The sequence below is a fragment of the Cyprinus carpio genome, chromosome B19 (assembly GCF_018340385.1).
Source record: "Cyprinus carpio isolate SPL01 chromosome B19, ASM1834038v1, whole genome shotgun sequence".
Classification (NCBI taxonomy): domain Eukaryota; kingdom Metazoa; phylum Chordata; class Actinopteri; order Cypriniformes; family Cyprinidae; genus Cyprinus; species Cyprinus carpio.
In genome coordinates, this window is record NC_056615.1 from 16,775,908 (window position 1) to 16,792,796 (window position 16,889).

The following is a 16,889-nucleotide window of genomic DNA, read 5'->3' on the forward strand; positions in this document are numbered from 1 at the left end:
ATAAAAACTGAGCCGTGTTGGGTCGGACTGTCCGTATGGTATCTGTGAGTGGACAAACGACCCAATGGAATGGCCAGAGGTGTCGTTTCCCAACTTTTTTGTTACCTAATTGAGCAAGAGACAGCTTAGGCTACTACAAACCTATATGAGACGTCTTGTGAAAGTAAACATTTGTCATTTTGTTTTGCTTAATTTTAATAAAGTGATAAAGACTTGAGGAAAAGCCTGTCGTACTTTTTTTATTGATATATTCAAAAGATTTTTAACATTGACAAAACAGGTAATATTTGGTCCACTGAAGTGCCTTGAAATGCGCAGCGTTATTCTATGTGGTGTGTGCTGCCTAATCATTTTCACAAATACATGCCATAAAATAAAGATAACAACATGAAAATATGTATATAAAATACTAAAAAAACATGATTATTGGTTGCTATAGTTAAACCATGGTAAAAACAACTTTTGCTACACTAACCATAGTTTAACCATGGTATTTGTAGCAAAACTGTGGTTATCGGCTACAACTGGTAATAAAAACAACAACAACAAAAAAGGTTAGCCTACTATACTTTTACTATAGTAATACCATTGGTAATTTTCGTCAGGGATTGTGTATAATATGCAATAAATGTTTTAATAGATTATGTCATCACTAAATATCAGGGAGTGAGATTATTTGATTGTGATGCAAAGCAGGGTTATTCTAAGTCCCATCAGAACTGGGATGCGGTGCAGGGGGACGGGACTAACGACAGATCATTGCAGGCTATCAGTCATATACATCGTCAGATCAAGTTTTTTTTAGGTACTTATTATACTTTATTATAACTTATTATAGGTACAGAATGCCACACAGCAACTTTTCGGCATTGCGCCAAGCAAAAATCAATCGAAATAATCACAAAAAAGTAAAGATCAAGCGCCTAACAAGGTCTCTACGCATTAATCCCAATGGTTTCCCTCACAGCATAAATGGTTATGACGTTTTTCTGGGTGTTCCCAGCAATGCCGAACAAGTCTATATAGATTTTGAATGGTGTGAAGGTGAGTTAAAATACATGATTTTTTGATTTAGGTTTTTTTTTTTTTTTTTTTTGGCTGGACTAACCCTTTAATAAGAATTTGTTGTGATAAATCTGCCAGGAAAATGACTTGGGGTAATGTGGGACACTTTTAGCCATTTTGACTTGTGCATCATATTTCCATATGAAGCCAAAATGATACATCAAAATGTTATATCATTATGAAATCCCCAAGATGTTCCCTATCTAAATCAGAAGATTTTTTTCAGATATTGTAATTAAAGGGGAAATGGCACATATATTAGTGCTCCTTGTGCCAAATCGTTTAAGAATTTGTGGATTTTCTAATGTTTGACAGCTCATGCTCAAATCTGGGACACTAAGTTTTGGCTTATAAACAGTCTTTTTTTTTTCTACAAAGTAAACTTCACAATTAACACTCCTCGTTAAATGTGCATACCCATGTTTGCTTAATTAATTTAGTAGGCCTACAGTGTGTTTGTTGTCTTCATAATTCAAAAAAAATAAATTGTAGCCTATATGTTCATTTATGGAATGTTAAATACAATTTTATAACATAAATCTTATATTATTTAAAATATTTAATTATTTTATTATTTACAACAATAATAATAACCATGTAAGGAAGTAAAAAAAATTATATTGAACTTAAGATTTTTGAAAAGATGTAAAATTTGGAACATGGAATGCCTTTAAAACTGTTATTAAACTTCTATAAACTAATAATATCGAATTACTTTTTTTTTTCAAAAGCTTGTGTTAATCAAATAGTAAAACACTTCATAACAGAAATAAGCAGTCCTGGCCAGTCATGGACTCATCATGGCCCAGGATCCCATTGTCCTCTAGTCGCTAAATTGTGAATCTGGATCTTAAAACAAATAATATTGCTGCATTATAAGCAATTACATGTATGGCATTTAACCTTCTTAATGCACATTCTTAACTGTTCGACGTTAGTCAAAACATGCTGTGCCACTTTTGAAACATCATCCTTAACATTAATTTAGTCTAAATCCTATGTCATTGTCATTTCAGTGAACTTTACAAGAGGTAATTCCTATTTGTTGATTTTCTTGGCCACATTTCTGACATAATTTCCAGTAAGTCAAGTGATATCAATAACTTGACACCCCTGCTTGAATTCAACACCAATCATGTTCACTTTAATGTTGTAAAAGAAGAGATAAATGCACTGAAGCTCAGGTGTCCCATATTAGTCATTGTCCCACATTACACTAATCCACCCTATGTGCCAAATCTAATTCACTGATCCAGGTAAGAATGTACTTTAGCAATGAAAATCATTTTGAATAGGTGTATAATAACATTATTTGTTGTGTCATTCTACATTTGTTCTTGTTTATTTTGCATCGTCATCAAACAAGACTACTTTGATGGTGTAATATGTTACTGTACTTTTGAACATCCCTTATTCATATGACGTTGCTAAAAAGAACATTATTTTGTGTATTTGGTGTAATGCAATGTGTTTATGCGGTTTAAGGTCCAAAAAACACATTATTTTCCATATAATGTACATTATTGTTTCTCCTCTTTGCCCGCCTTTCTGAAACGTGTAGATTTTTACAAAGCTCACCAGTCTGAAAAAGCGAGGTGTGCTCTAATTGGCCAGCTATCCAGTGCGTTGTGATTGGCCGAATGCCTCAAGCGTGTGATGGAAATGTTAAGCCCCTAAACATACTGTGGGCAAATTCCAAATGGCTTTTTTGCGCCCTTGTAGGTCACTTCGGGAAGGGGATGCCATTTGTAGGGACGTTCCAAACGAAAGTAAACAACTGAATCCCTTCAGGAAGGGCCCTTCCAGAAGTCTGTTAGCGAAGGGAACATGCAATGGTCACTTCATGGAAGTGATTTCCGTTTGTGATCATGCGATCTTGAGTTAGGAGATCTTGCGATGCATTTTAAAGCAAAGTTGTGATTGTTTTAGACTTCACATACAAACGTAAGTAGAACAGGCTAATTAAATTTGTCTTTATTTTAATACAAAATATTTTTTTGTCAGAAATATTATTTAAGATGGTATTTTAAGCAAGTTTAAGCAAGTTTGAAAAAGCTTAAAGGGATAGTTCACCCAAAAATTTTATGTTTAACTGATTACCCCCAGGTCATCCAAGATGTAGGTGACTTTGTTTCTTCAGCAGAACACAAACCAAGATTTTTAACTCAAACTCAACACTCCTAATTGAGATTGTAGATAGAGTGTCAATGGTCCATTTGAGAGATAAGTGGTGGTAATGCACTTATAAGTCTGCGATCCGCCATAAAGCAAGAAGAAGTAGATGCATCACGCGCCTGCTGCTGAGAACGCGCATAGGAGGATGCGCTCAGGAAAGTTCTAACTGTTCGGACATTGCATGAATCAGAGGTAAAAAAAAACAATATAAATACTGTTTAGTTTCTTGCACAGACCGATTGTTTTCTATCTTTACACATGAATGTATCATCACGAACCGCAGGGTTTATTTTGGTTTTGTTTGTGTATGTTTTTTTGTTTATTTTATTGTATGTTTTAGCTGTGTTTCCCATCCACTTACATTATAAGAGTGATAGACCTCAACGGTTTGAGTTAAAGATCTTGGTTTGTGTTCTACTGAAGAAACAAAGTCACCTACATCTTGGATGCCCTGGGGGTAAGCAGATAAACACCAAATTTTCATTTTTGGGTGAACTACCGCTTTAATAGTAAATAAGACACAATTAGACAATATTTGAATAAAATAATAATAATGAGAAGAAATATATATTTGCAACAACTGGTGGAGTGCTGAATGCTGCACGCACCTCAGCGTTGTCAAGGTAACATTTGGTCAGTCATTCCCTTCGCCAAGGGAGTTCCAAATGCTTATACGAGACAGTAAAGGCTGATTTATACTTCCGCGTCGAAACTACCCTGTAGCTACGCCATAGGTTGTGCGTAGTACTTGCAGGCTATGGAGTAGCCTGAGGTGCACCTCTCCAGAAATGTCACAGCGCGTCAAATCTATGCGGACTGCAATGGCTGTGATTGGTCTGCTAGTACCCCTCCCTCCGTATGTATTTGAGTTTTGTGTGTGTTTTTTTGCACTTTAATATATTTTAATGTTACACCTTCTTATTTAAAATAAAACAAAGCAAAGAACAAGTGTCTTTTCATTTATTATAAAATGTAGCATTACATCATTTTGTTGTTCGTGACAAACAGTTGTTCTATCATGGTACGTTACAAGTCCTTGTCGAGAATGCCATCTTCTGCTGTTCCGTTGTCATCTCTTTGTAGTTTTAAATAAATTATCTGTTCTTTGATATTTATTTGCCGCAGTCACGGCTGAAGCTTTACCGACAAGCTGCTTCTTCTTCAGCTTTTGTCGTGGTACTGCGGGTAACACCAGCCACATACCCGTGGACACTGCAGACTAGCGGTTTGCATGTGTACTGCACGTCGACGTGGACAACGACGCAGAAGTATAAATGAAAACTGACGCACAGCCTACGACGTAGAGGCTATGGTGTTCATCCGATGCAGAACTATAAATCAGCCTCAATGCCCTAGACCCTTCAAAAAACACATTTCAAGGGCTCTGCCCTTCGAAGGGAGTAGGGCATAGGGATGCTCACTTCTGTTTGGAATTCTCCCTGTAATGCCATCTCACACAGGACCAGACTCAGTCCAGCTGCTCATCTCATGCACATTTCATCATCGGTTCTCTTTTAGCAGTTCAATCAATGTACTGTTAGGATTAACTGAATAACTCGGGATATTGGTTTATTTCGCATCAGAGGGAGTGTAAGGCACGTTTATAAACTGAATAACTTAAGTAATTTTTGGATTAGTGCGTACTGGAGACGCAAACCGTTTCAAACGATTCAGTTCGATTTGGTGAACTGGTACGACCGGTTCACTAAGAAGATCCTGTTAAATAGAACGAAACGTTTGCGATCCGGACATCACTAGACGAGACAAAACCAATGAAACCCATTACAAAAGAGGCATTCTCTGAGGAAGAAGTCTCCCAACCTTTCAAGTCTCCAAACTCATAATCCTATACTTGTCCGCTTGATCCTGTTCCATCTCATCTCCTTCAAGCCATTTCTCCTGCAGTTGTACTTGCACTCACATCATTAACACATCCCTTCTGTTACTCGGTGTGTCCTTTTATCTTATACCATTAACCCTATGATTATTCAGGTAGGGTAAGGATAGTCAAATCTAGCCTAAACCATAAAGCACTCAACTGCCGCAAGTTGAAATTCTTCAGGAATGTCATAAAAGACTCTCTTGTGGTTGTTCTTGAGGCTCAGTTTGTAATTAAAAAAATCAATGTCTTGTATCATCCACTCTTCCTGTTGTAGGTGTGTCAGTCTCTGTAACTCATACTTAAGGCGGTGGTCTTTCCTGTGTCACTTATGTTGCTGTCTACATCTCACATTCTTCCTCTTCTTCATTGTAGTCTTCGCTGGCTCACCTCCACTTAATGTTGCAACATGCTCTATTCATCCATGTACACTCTTGTTAACCTTTGTGGTTGATTACATAGCATCATACTCATAAGCCTGTATTTCACAACTGTTGGTTACCCATCCTAACAAAGCAAATATTGCAAGTACAAGCATCTTTGTATCAAAGTATGTATGGCATAAACCTTAAAACAAGCAAATAACATAACATTGAGACAGGTAAATAGCAATACAATTATTCACATCCAAAAGACCCCCTTCTTGCTATTTTCCTGGTTACAATCTAACATCGTTATTATTCTTTAATTTTCATGTGCATATACCCTTCAAAGGTTTTGGTCTTTTTGTTGAACTTCATTAGTTCAATGTATATCTGACCCTTTTATAGTTTTCTTCATTTTCCCAATAACATTCATGTACTCATTAATCCAGATTTCCCCTTTTTTGGTTTCAACATCTTCTCTAAGCACCAGATCTCTTATAATATCATGATGGGGCCAAATCTTTATACTCTGCTTCACAATGGTTAGGTATTGCCCACATTTTTGCCTCAAAAGCGGTAAATTGGTTATTTCATGTTGGCATGCTCCAATGTACTCCCCTTTTGGATCCTCACAGATAAAGGTACGGCCTCTCCTGTCCTTCTCACACTTGTTACAGTGTCCCGTGGTTGGGATTTGGGTCTCAAGCAAGACCTTGGCCGCCAGCTTCCTTCTGGGCTCCTGGTGTTATGGAACTGCTCTGAGACGGACTGAGGATCCAAATGCAGTGTTTATTAGGAAAGTCCAGAATCAAAATCAGACAGTAGGCAAGGGTCAACACACAGGCAATCAGTCCGACTAAACAACAAGGTTGAGAGCACACGCAAAAGGGTAATCCAGAACATAGGCTAAGAGCCCAAAAAACAAGATACAAGAGAAACACTCAGAGAAGCAGTGTAACACTTACAAGACTTCAAAAAGAACGATAAACTAAACCAGACTTATATAGGTTAAGCAGACAGGATAAATGAGACACAGGTGCAAAGAGTGAGTGTTGATGAGTCCGGGCAAAGGATTATGGGAAAAGAAGTCTTTGATGGAGTGGTAAAAATCTGGGATGGAGTGCCCTCTAGGAGAGCTCACGGGCACTCCAGCTAGAGATCGTGATACCAGGGGCTTCTCTTCCCCCATATCCAGCAATGCCTCTGTCTATGAAATAAAACATCCCATACCCTTTTAAATTCTTAACAATTTCTTATTGTACCTTCAGTGTAAAGCATTTACAAAAATTTGGTTTATCAACTTTTTTTTTTTCCAATATACAATATTCTTTTACCCCATTATATTACATTTCAGTATTTCAACAAACACTTATTTAATAATTTCTGTACATTGGCTACATTCTTCTAAAGTAGACTTTTTGCAGTTTAACACTTTTATCTCTACTAAAGTACAATTTGCAACTTCTTGTACATAGATTTGGTCCACTACTATCAATTGGGTTGCTAAATCAACCAAAGGCCATATCCCTGCTAAGGTTATGGTCCCTATTACTAAAGTTACTAGTAATACTGGTATGGGCATGCACGGCTCTTTCCATTTCTTCATTTTTCTTGCCCAATTTTCTCATTTATCTCCATCATCCAATTTCATAGTTCCTGAAAAATAAAACAAAAACATTTAATGGTAGTTTTACGGGGGCCCCCTCCATCCCCTTTTCCAACGGTCTTGTCTGACTCAAGAATAACCCTGCAACTTTATTCCCGAGCCAGTTCCATTTCAACCGCACAGGCAAGTTTTTCGGGTTGTAATGTTATAGTCAAATTCATGACTACCTTAATCATCAGAGTAAGTCTGTGTGTCAGTATATCTTCTGTTTCTCGTTTCATAATAGGTTTTTGTTTTGTAGGTTTTGCACCTTTCTTTTTCAGAGGGCTTTCCCCCTTCCAGAAGTCTATAGTCACACAAAACATCCTGCCATCTTTTTCAGTTATTCTATTTGGCCAACATTCTTCATCACTTTGTCCAAATTGGAATTTCATATTACCATTTTCTTTGTCACATTCGCCTTGCCTTGGAAAATTAACTTTTGGTGACCTTATTTGTTCTCCATCACCATTTTCCATTAGCACTTTAGCAATGGTTACAATTGACCAGATAATTCCTTTTCCTTTTTCTGGTTTAATTTTTCGTTCATTTCCATCAAAACAAGTTTTCAGGCTCTCTAGTTCAGGTCTCAGACTTTTGGGATCAACTAGCATCCATTTGCTTTGCAAATCATCTTTTCCTGTATGACATCTTGATGTCCAGGAATAATCTGCTGTTGCTTAGCTGTCTTAGATAATTGTCATTATCTAGGCACACACTTGTTGCATTTCCTCTACTGCTCAACAAATCACGAGCTTTATTCCATGCCCACATCCTATGCCTCCCTTGTACCAGCAGTTCTCCTCTTTCTATATCACTAATGCATTCCTTGCATTTTATCCTTTTCTAACCTGTCCATGTACATTCTGATCACCTGTTCTCTGAGTCATTAGTATCTCCAGCTTGGGATACTTTATTCTGCATTCCTTGCAGACAACACACAGAGCTCCTTGGCTCCTGGATGCTCACTATACTGATTACTCATAATCTTCTGTGCTTCTAGAGGCTTTTCCTTCAGATTTTTCTTGCACTTTGGTTCATCTTTAGCTGGACCATCCCACCATATATATTCTCCAAAACATCCAAATTACACAGTTTCCTCTAACAAATAGCCTGTTACATTTCAAGCTAACAGGATTTCCTATTTTTTTTTCATGCTGTACATTTGTAACTATGAAGTTTGTTCTTCTTTTCTGTACTAATTGTGTCTCAACTCTAAATTCCTATCTGGTTATGTATGCCAATCATTATCTTAAGTTTCACTTCTTCATTTTGCAGCACATCCTGTTTATCACATACTGTTTTAGTCACCTTTGACCAAATATCTTTTAGACCAAATGCCATTTACTTTTAGTATGCTGGTTATTTTTAGTACTTTAGTATACTTTTAGTATGCTGGTCTGTTATTTTTGTTATTGTACCCTTTTTTGTTATTAGGTCTTTTTATATATATATATTTTACCCTTTTTTTCATAATTTACTAACCTGAAAGAGTACAAAGGAAACCAAATGGTACAACCATAATAACCCCTAGAAAACAATACAAAACATAAAGCAAAAAAATTTCATAATCATAATCATAAAATTCAATTTGGTTATTAGAATAAATTCCATTATTACAATGAGAACAATGGTAATACAGTATTCAGTTTTGAGGAAATCCACAAAGGGTTGCCATACAGTTTGAAATTGTTGATGAGATTTGGGCTCCAAGGAATGTATCCTCTCCAGTTGTATGACACAAAACAATTCACCCAACCAAGCTTTGAAACATGGACAGTTTGAAGATTTCCAGTTTAAAAGTATTGCTTTTTTTTTTTTGCAAGAGTCATGCCCATCAATAGATGTCATTGTTGGGAATTTGGAAGAGTGTTTAATGTCTCAGAATATCCAAGAATTGCAAGACAGTGGTCTGGCTTAAATTCCTTTTGAAAAACCTTTGAAAAAAAAAATCAAATATGGCAGTCCAAAAATAAAACAGTTTAGGACAAAACCAAAACGTGTGACAAGGAACCCTCGTTCATTTTGCATCTGTCGCAAACTGGGGAGATAGAATTAAATATTTTACTAAATTTAGTTTTGGAATAATACAATCCATGAATAACTTTAAACTGAATCAACATGTGCCTCGCATTTATTGAACAGTCTTGAATCCTTTTGAGGCTTTCATTCCAGGTTTCATCGGGCATTTCTTCATCAAATTCCTAAGCCCAGGCTTCTTTTATATAGCTTGTGCTCACAGGCAGTTGGAAAGCACTAAAACAGCCTGAAACCAGATGTCTAGAGCTTGGATTTACCAAAAAACATTGCTCAAATGTATAAGATTTAGTTTTGTCAATAAAACATGGAATGACCATTTGAGCATAATGTCTCACTTGTAAGTACTGAAAAAAATCAAAACCTGGGAGATTGCAACTGACAAAAAGATGCAAATTTACCATCTATGTATAGATCCCCAATAGACCTCAGACCTTTGCTTTTATATACAATAAAACCTTGGTCTAACTGAGAGGGTTTAAACGTGATTGTTCACTATGGGTGAGAGAACAGAGACGTCAGGTGATTTAACATGTTTCCTTATTTGATTTAATATCCGTATTGATTTTTTTATACAGATTTTTATCCCAATTAATTTTGATGAGGGAGACACTTCATGTTAAGTAGGAGACGAACATTGCAAAAGGAAAAGCGACCTGGTATAAGACCAGTTTGGTCTGGGTGTACTGAGATATGATGTCCAAGTCCGTTTGCCGAAACTTTCATTATCACCTTCTGATCAAAACTGAGAAGCGATATAGGTCTATAATTGGCCGGGTCGATGTTGTCTTTTCCATTCTTTAAAAGAACACAAATATTGGCCTCATATAATGAATTGGGGAGTCTGCCATTTTCACAAGAGTCATTAATCATTCTCAATAAATAAGGGGCTAGTTTTAAAAAGAAGGCTTTATTAAATTCACATCCATTAAATAAAAACATAATCATCTTGAATAACTTTACATTTTGAAGAATAAAGATCCAAACAAAAATCCCTAAAAGATTCATTAATTTCTTCTGGACTGGTTATAATTTCACCTGTTTTTTATTTAATTTGGTGAATGGTTTGCTTTGCTTGCTCACCCCTTAATTGTCTTGCTGATAAAGTTTCTGGCTTATCACCCAATTCAAAGGGTTTTTGTTTCAATTTAAGTAAGATATTCTCAACTCTTTTAACTAGAATCGAATTATATTCATAGTTTAAATTCAATATCTTATCGTAATCTTGTTGTAATCCAGATTTTCTATATTCCTTGTTGTTGTTAATAAATTTTCAATTATTAAAAGCCTGCTATTATTATTTTTCTTAATAACAGCTTCATAAGCAATAATATGACCCCTTATGACTGCCTTAAAGGTATCTCATAAAATTGAATCAGAGACTTGGCCATTGTCATTATTCATAAGGATTCATGTATTTTTCAAAAGCTGGGTCTTTAAGTAGATAAGGATTGAATCACCCATAATAGTTTTGTCAATTGATTTGTAAATCAATGCTACTTCGAGAGTGAATCCTGCATAAATATGCAGACGTCATTCCCAAAACTTTGCAACGTGTGTGTGGCCGAAAAAAAAAGTTTTACATTTTAAATGGATTATAGACTAGAAAGCTTGCAAAGAATGCTCATAACCACTAAAAAGCTGTCACTCTTTGAGTGTATACACAATGTATTGTAACATACATCTAGGATGATGCTAGGATTTTTATATTTTATCCCTTTAATATTAACTTCAGGCCAATCATTATTTATTTGATGCCACACTCTTTTTAGCTCTAACTTGCGTGCTCTCTTATTTAGCAATCTTACTTCTCTAATACCATTTTCTGATGACTCACTACTGTCACTGTCCGTTGTTTCCTGTTCATCTGAATCTGACAGCCATTCTCCTGACCCTGAGAGTGGTATTCTGTCACTTTACGTTCAAAATCCTCACTAAATGGTGCAGTAGGTTGTGAGGAGTTTATACAATCTGATAATCATACCGTTTTCTCATATCTCTCTTTTTGCCTCTTAATAATACTCTTTATTTCCTCTTGTTCCTCTTTAACAATGAGGTTTATAGTTACTTGGTTTGCTTGAAACATTTCTATTATTCCAGCTATAAGACCCTCTATAACTGGACTCATTGGAACCTTATGTATTTCCCTGTTTCCTCTACTCAAAACTTCTATAATTATATTTCTTATTAACAATCTGCTGTCTTCTTCAGATTGTTCTTTACTACTTGGCTGTGTACTACAGTTAGTCATTATATACTGAACAAAATTATAAACGCAACACTTTTGTTTTTCCCCCCAATTTTCATGAGCTGAACTCAAAGATCTAAGACTTTTTCTATGTACACAAAAGGCCAATTTCTCTCAAATATTGTTAACAAATCTGTCTAAATCGTTGTTAGTGAGCACTTCTCCTTTGACGAGATAATCCATCCACCTCACAGGTGTGGCATATCAAGATGCTGATTAGACAGCATGATTATTGCACAGGTGTGCCTTAGGCTGGCCACAACAAAAGGCCACTCTAAAATGTGCAGTTTTACTGTATTGGGGAGTCCGGGGGGTCCGAAAACCAGTCAGTATCTGATTTGACCACCATTTGTGGCTTGATGGAATGTTGGGCAACTCCTCTTCAATGGCTGTGCTGGATGTTGCAGGATATTGGCAGGAATTGAAACACGTTGTTGTATACGCCGATCCAGAGCATCCCAAACATGCTCAATGGGTGACATGTCCGGTGAGTATGCTGGCCATGCAAGAACTGGGATGTTTTCAGCTTCCAGGAATTGTGCACAGATCCTTGCAAGATGGGGCCGTGCATTATCATGCTGCAACATTAGGTGATGGTTGTGGATTAATGGCACAACAATGGGCCTGTGTTCGTTGTCCATAACATACGCCTGCCCATACCATAACCCTACCACTATCATGGGCCACTTAATCCACAACATTGACATCAGCAAACCATTCACCCACACGACGCCATACACGCTGTCTGCCATTTGCCCTGTACAGTGAGTACCGGGATTCATCCGTGAAGAGAACACCTCTCCAAAGTGCCAGATGCCATCGAATGTGAGTATTTGCCCACTCTAGTCAGTTACGATGACGAACTGCAGTCAGGTCGAGACCCCGATAAGGACGACGAGCATGAAGATGAGCTTCCCTGAGACGGTTTCTGACAGTTTTTGCAGAAATTCCTTAGTTATGCAAACCGATTGTTGCAGCAGCTGTCTGGGTGGCTGGTCTCAGACGATCTTGGAGGTGAAGATGCTGGATGTGGAGATCCTGGGCTGGTGTGGTTACACGTGGTCTGCGGTTGTGAGGCCTGTTGAATGTACTGCCAAATTCTCTGAAATGCCTTTGCCTCAGCTTATGGCAGAGAAATGAACATTCAATTCACGGGCAAAAGCTCTGGTGGACATTCCTGCAGTCAGGATGCCAATTGCACGCTCCCTCAAAACTTGCAACATCTGTGGCATTGTGCTGTATGATAAAACTGCACATTTTAGAGTGGGCTTTTATTGTGGCCAGACTAAGGCACACCTGTACAATAATCATGCTGTCTAATCAGCATCTTGATATGCCACACCTGTGAGGTGGATGGATTATCTCGGCAAAAGGAGAAGTGCTCACTAACACAGATTTAGACAGATTTGTGAACAATATTTGAGAGAAATAGGCCTTTTGTGTACATAGAAAAAGTCTTAGATCTTTGAGTTCAGCTCATGAAAAATGGGGGCAAAAACAAAAGTGTTGCGTTTATAATTTTTTTCAGTGTAGTATGTGCTGTACTCTCCAATTTCGGAGAACCTCTAGTCACTCTTTCTGTTCCTGTTTGCTGAGGACCTAATCTAAACCTCATATACTCTATTTCCTTAAGAGTTTCTTCCCCTAAACATCCAAAAACTGCTCCAGCTATTCCTGAGCCTTTAATGGCAGACTAAGAAGGACCACACTTCTATCTACATTGATGGGGCTGAAGTGGAGTGCGTGGCAAGCTTTAAGTTCCTTGGTGTCATCTCTCTGAGGATCTTTCCTGGACCCTCAGTACCTCCATGCTTAGCTCATCTCTACAGAATCCTCCACAGCTGCTCAAGAGCATTAAGATTGAGTGAAATACATGTCCACTGAAGGATTTTCACCTTGAGAGAATGAATATATTCATACAAGTAATGCGAGTTACGTAATCAGATTACTTTTTTCAAGTAACAAGTAACGCATTACTTTTTAATTTACAAGAAAATATCTGATTTACTTTTTCAAAAAAGTAACGCCAGTTACTTTGTTTTCCCATTTATTACTGACAAGTCTCCTGTCCCCATACTGAGAGAAATCGGAAGTACAGAGGCGTTGTGTGCACTGTGTGAACATGATGTAGCTCTAGACTAAATGTGATTGTGCATTAATTCATCCCACTAACAAAAAAAATAATATTCATCAAAAATAAAAAAAAAATAAAACATTGAAATGCAAACTCAGAATATGACGCAAACCTGCAATAATTAAATATGTTAAATAACACAAATGTATCTACTCCCATTTTATTAACCAATGCCTTTGCTGCTGACCTTTAATGATCCAGTTCAACCATACTAATAAGCAAATATGACTTTAGATAAACTAACAATTGTGCTTCATTGTGTTTTTTTTTTATTGGTGAAGAGTGTTGAACCTTCTTCTCCTGTGTTCTACTGTACAAACGTGTATTACTTTTAAAAGTAACCTTCCCCAACACTGTTCATTGTCATGCTGAAAAAACTGCCCAATAATGCAGTGAATGAGGGGAGGGTAGCATCTTCTGTTTCAAGTTTTTGTATTACATCACACATTAGTGTTTGAGCTCATGCCAGCATTGATAAAGCTCAATTCCCTCACACCTTCAGCACTCATTCATGTCTAAATAAAAGCTTTACTACCACTGAACTTCACTGTGGGTACCAAGCACTTCTCACTGTACTCTTCCTCTAGCAACACCAGAACATTTTGGATGCTTCTGGATCCGAAATGATTGACTTGGTCAGTTGATACCAGAGTATGGATTCCCAGAAGTCTATATTTTGTAAATATGGGCCTTGGAAGAGGTTGAATGAGTTTATTTTGCTTTGGCTACTGTTGGTTATTCTAGTGGTGACAACAACCATGCATGTCACTTCTGCAGGCTGCGTCATACTCTGTGAGATAAAGTGTCACTCTTTTCATAGCTTTTGCCGGCTCTGGAGACACTTGCATGTTATTTCTTCTGCTCTTTTTCTAGCAAAAATTCACTCATCACTAAATGAACACTTAAAGTGAAGACCTGAATATTTCAGGAGCCTTATCACAAGTCCATTGGTTTTGAATGTTGGTGCTACTTCTGCTATATTTTCACACTTAAAACAATAATTTAGTATTCCTCTTGTACCATTGTCCTCTTTTATGCTAAGAAATAAGTCACTTGGCAGTTTTCTCCCAAGTGGTTCCACTGCTGCCAGCATTAAGTCTGAGTAAGATTCAGTGGGCTATATAACCCTTTTAATTGCCAGGAAATTAGTATACATTATTAATATATATCAATATACTTACCTGTTGATCAAAAATAGCCTTAAACCTATACACTTTTTTTTTTTTTTTTAGTAACTTTCCGGAGGGCGTACTCATTTTTGCAACACAAAATTGCATCACTTTGATAAGAAAATCTTATTTTGCTGAATAATTCTGACATTCTACTTTGGTAATTGATTAAGCAGGCTTGTTGGAACATTACATCTCCAAAGAACCCTAACATGTCTTCTAAGTAAAGAATAATTGCTGAATTTAAGTTTTAGAGGGGGTACTCATTTATGCTGTGCACTATATATACACATATTCTGTATTTATTTATATACTCTGATAGTTGCACGTCTGGTTAGATGCTAACTGCTTTTCATTGGCTCTGTACTTGTACTCTGCACAGTGACGATAAAGTTGAATCTAATCTAATCTAATCTAACCTAATCTAATCTAATCTAATCATACTCATAGGCCTGTATTTCACAACTGTTGCTTACTCATCCTAACAACGCAAATATTGAAAATGCAAGCATCTTTGTATCAAAGCATATATGGCATTAACTTAAAACAAGCGAATAACTTAACATTGAAACAGGTAAATAGCAATACAATTATCCATATCCAAAACACTTCACACTAGTGTGTTTCCCTCAGCATTTAGACAGACTTGTATAAACCCACTACTTAAGAAACCTACCCTTAACCCATCTCTTTTAGAGAACTACAGACCGGTTTCCCTTCTTCCTTTCATTGCAGAAACACTTGAACGAGCTGTGTTCAACTAAGTCTCTGCCTTTCTCACACAGAACAATCTCCTGGACAGCAACCAGTCTGGTTTCAGAAGTGGACATTCAACCGAGACTGCCTTGCTCTCAGTTGTTGAAGCCCTAAGACTGGCAAGAGTGGATTCCAAATCTTCAATACTTATCTTGCTGGATCTGTCCGCTGCTTTTGACACGGTTAACCACCAGATCCTCCTGTCAACCATATTGGCAAAGGGCATCTAAGGAACCACACTCCAGTGGTTTGAGTCCTATCTCTCAGATAGGTCCTTCAAGGCAGAGGTTCCCAATCCAAGTCCTCACGCCCCCCTGCTCTGTGAGGACTGAAATTGGAAAACGCTGCTTCAAGGTCAACCATAACCATAACTCCTTTAATAACACCCAGAAACCTTGGAGTTATGATTGATGATCAGATGACTTTCTCAGACCATATTAAAACTTTTTTGTATGCGTGTTTTGATGTAACTTACTAACAAACAAACTCTCTTATTCTTACATCACAGATACCTTCAATAGAGATTTAAATCAAATCTAGAATAGGTTTCTACACAAATGTCCATCTTTTAATTCCTTTGTTGAATGTATTATTCAAAGGAATGCCCATCAAAAGAACACACAGTTTAATTTGTGCCATTGCTATCTCTCGCTCTCTTGCTTTCATCCTCTTTTAAGTGAAATACTGTATCTCTTTGTTCCTCCTGCTCATTCATGGTCTAATCCTCTTATATAAGTCCACTGGATAAGGATAGAAAATCAAGCCAAGCTAATAATCAAAATATACAGAGAAAAGCCCTTTTAAAGTGGGAGTCCCTGCGTGTCTTAACACGATGAATAAGAAGAGTAAACAGCAGACTGTTGTGTGTACGTGCATATTCTCTGCTGAGAGTAACAAGATCACAGTGAAAGACCTGCATCTCTGAAAGCTACAGACCCTGAATTACCTTAAATTATATGGAATCATCTTCTTTGATTTCGAAAAAGGATATGTAGGATTATTAGGCCCATGAATAGATGTAAGCAAAAGAGCGGGTCTACAAAACTTGAACTCAGGTGAAATCGATGTCACCACAGGGAGACAGACTGATGTTAAAAGTTCTCATTGATTCTTTTTCAGTTGTTGTTTAAAATCAAAAATTTAAATTAGTTTAAATTTAAATTCTGTATGAAGGTCCATCTTTGTTTTTTGTTTTTGTCCTGAATCAATGATCTGACATCATCATGCAACTTTAGTCTTTTAATTACCAATAATGCACTGACAGTTTTTTAGATGTAAGACACATACAGCTTCACAGTTTTATTTAATGCAAATGTTATTGCAGGACTATAGATAGTAGTGATGTTACGTTCAACACCGAAGCTTCGAAGCTTGTATAAACAAAAAAAAAAAAACAAGTGACCGTACACACACATG